Source organism: Tachyglossus aculeatus, chromosome 19 (genome assembly GCF_015852505.1).
Source record: "Tachyglossus aculeatus isolate mTacAcu1 chromosome 19, mTacAcu1.pri, whole genome shotgun sequence".
Lineage (NCBI taxonomy): Eukaryota > Metazoa > Chordata > Mammalia > Monotremata > Tachyglossidae > Tachyglossus > Tachyglossus aculeatus.
This window is the reverse complement of record NC_052084.1, coordinates 12,950,892-12,953,989: the sequence shown is the minus strand read 5'-3', so window position 1 is coordinate 12,953,989 and position 3,098 is coordinate 12,950,892.

The following is a 3,098-nucleotide window of genomic DNA, read 5'->3' as shown; positions in this document are numbered from 1 at the left end:
TACTAGGCCATGCTTCTTCTCTGGCAGTTTTTTCTCTCCCAAGAGTTAAGTACTGTGCCCTGCACACAGTAAGCACTCCATAAATACCACGCATTGATTGATTGAAGTGGGAAAGAGAAACTAGTAGATCAGTTCTTCTAAAATAAAAAACGAGCTCCCAGCTGTGATTACTAGAGTTTAGGGGACATGTTGATTTAGAATCTGAATATTTGTTAAGGACTGATAAGCTCTTGGCACTAGGCTAGAACTATGTATAAATACTGCATGATTTGCCTTTCAGCCAATAATACCCTGATTGAGCAGCCCAGATTTGTAAAACTCTGAACTGGATATCTTAGGATACAGAGGAAGGACAAAGCACTATCGCAATCTAAGAGGTACCTGCAGCTTAACGCTGAAAAAAACCCAAATACATTTCTTCCTCCCTTAACACAGATTCTTTCTGCCCAAGTTTGGAGCAACGCATTCATTTTTTATACTCCAAATTTAGAAGTTCACAACAGTTCCCAGGAACATGTTTTGAGTTTGGAAGCTACTGAAATCTATTTGTCTTATATTTATACCAAAATACTCTGAACTTTTCTTCCTAGTGTTTAATAAGGAAGACAGCCCTCTCAGAGTCAGCCCTCTCAGAGTGGATTCCCCTTATTTGTTGTTTATGGTTATGTTTCAGAAAAGGGGGCATTTCCTTCTCTCTCCTTATTTCTTTCTCTCATCTGATTTCAGTGCTGCTTGATACACAAACTTTCTCTCTGTCTTCACCCTGCTGTCAGGATTTCTCATCTTGTCAAGGTTTGCATTCACGCTGAACCTGGGATAGTTTCTCCCACAGCTCTGGAGCCATTTTTTCCCCAACCCTCTGAGCAAGCACAGAAGTGTAGGGGGTTGGTGGGGGGGGAGAGAGAGTGAGAGAGAAAGAGAGAGAAAGAGAGAAAGAGAGAAAGAGAGAAAGAGAGAAAGAGAGAGAGAGGAAAGAGAAAGAGAAAGAAAGAAAGAGAAAGAGAGAGAAAGAGAGAGAAAGAGAGAGAGAGAGAGAGAGAGAGAGAGAGAGAGAGAGAGAGAGAGAGAGAGAGAGAGAGAGAGAGAGAGAGCTCATATGCACTTAAGTGGATGTGCACCTGTGTCTGTAACTAATTTGGTTATCTGCTCCATAGCCTCAACTCCTTAAAAATCAGAGTCCAACATCATCACTCGCTACTTCATCTCTTCCCTAACTGGAAGGAGGTGTGCGTGTGTGTATTTGTGTAGTAGGGAGTGTGTGTGGAATTTATTTACCCTATAGTGCTTGGCTAGAACATGAAAGTATTCAGGTTTTAGGTTGTATCACCAGAGTCATTGTATTATCAGGTGGCTGTAACCTGGGATAAGGTTTTAAACATTATCAGCTGTGTCCCTGGGTTGTATGTGGAGGGTGTCTTTACAGTGCACAGTTATTTTCAGAATTCTGGGGTTTTCAAACATTGCCCTCTTTGTTGATGGTATTTATGAATTAGTGGTTTGCCACCGATATGACTCTGCAGAGATGGGTGGTAGCTCTGTCCTTCCTTCTTCTACTTCTTCCTTTTTGCTTTATTTTTTATCAAATACATAAACTAAAATGTAAAAATCTCTCCTGCAGAGATGGGTGGTAGCTCTGTCCTTCCCTCTTCTACTTCTTCCTTTTTGCTTTATTTTTTTATCAAATACATAAACTAAAATGTAAAAATCTCTCCTTAATGCTAAAGAACGGACAGGAGTATAAGCCTGTAAAGGTCAGGAAATATATGGTCCCTTTATAGAGAGAGTGTGATGTGAACCTGCCCTCGTGGTAATCTTTGAGTGCTTTTCAATTCCAATCAGACTCCTAAACTGAATTCTGATAAATATGGCATGTGCAATGATATTATAGTTAACTTTTCCTTCTTGCGGTTTGCATATCAGTAGGGCCTAACAAGGACAATCCCAGCAAGTAGCTTTTTCAGGCTGGCCAGCCCAACCTGAGCCACAACAGGGATCTCAATGCTTCGATACTCACCCCATGCCCACAGCACTTGTGCACATACTTTTGTGATTGGTTGATTGATTGATTGGCTACAGTCTACCCTTCCCCTAGCTGTAATTTATTTTAATGTTTGCATCCCCAACTAGGTTGCTCCTCGAGGGTAGGTTTTGTGTTTACCAACACTGAATTGGATTATTCTAAGCGCTTAGTTCACTGCTGTGCACATGGTAAGCACTCAATAAATACCAACTGATTGATTAACTGGGCACAGTACTAGAAATAAATCAAGGGCTAGAAAGGTGTGGTTTCTGCTATTTGATTGGGAAGACATGTCAGTTTGGTGGTGGAGCTTTTGAAATGTGTGAATTTTGAGGACAGGAATCATGTCTACTTACTCTGTTGTACTCAACCAAGTGCTTAGTACAGTGCTCTGCACATGGGAAGCCCTTAATAAATACCACTGATTTACTGAGGTGAGAAGTGTTAGGGTAGTACTACAAACAGCAGGCAGGAAGTCCTGGAACAGAGGAACTATAGAAACTGTTGGTAATAATAGACTGTGTGTCTCAGGTGGGACAGGGATTTTGTTCGACTAGATTATTTTTTATCTACCCCAGCATTTGGTATGATATCTGGCACATAGTAAGCACTTAAGAACTATCACAATTATTATGAAAGTTGAGAACCAACAGCTAAATACATTCAACTTAAACCTATCAATAAACCAGCTATTTACTGTAATATAAGATTTACACTGACCTACCGCATTTATGAGAGAAGTAAGATGACAGGTACCACGAGTGAGTTGAATCCTGACTGTGGACTGGTGACGGAAGAAGGATTCCTAATTAGCCAGGGAACAGCTGAGAGCCTCTACAGTCGTTTAAAACCGACCTTGAATGCTGCCCAGGACTAGGAACATTTTATATAAAATTTGATTTATTCCTGAGAGCCAAGCAGACTAAATTTAAAGGCAGATCCTTAGATGTTACAACATTTCTAAATAGAGGAGAGGAAGAAGCTGCCTCAGAACGGAACAGGCAGTCCCCGACTTATGGCTTTACGAGTTCCTAAATTAACACCTTGCTTTGGCTTTTGACACAGGATCCAACTTCAT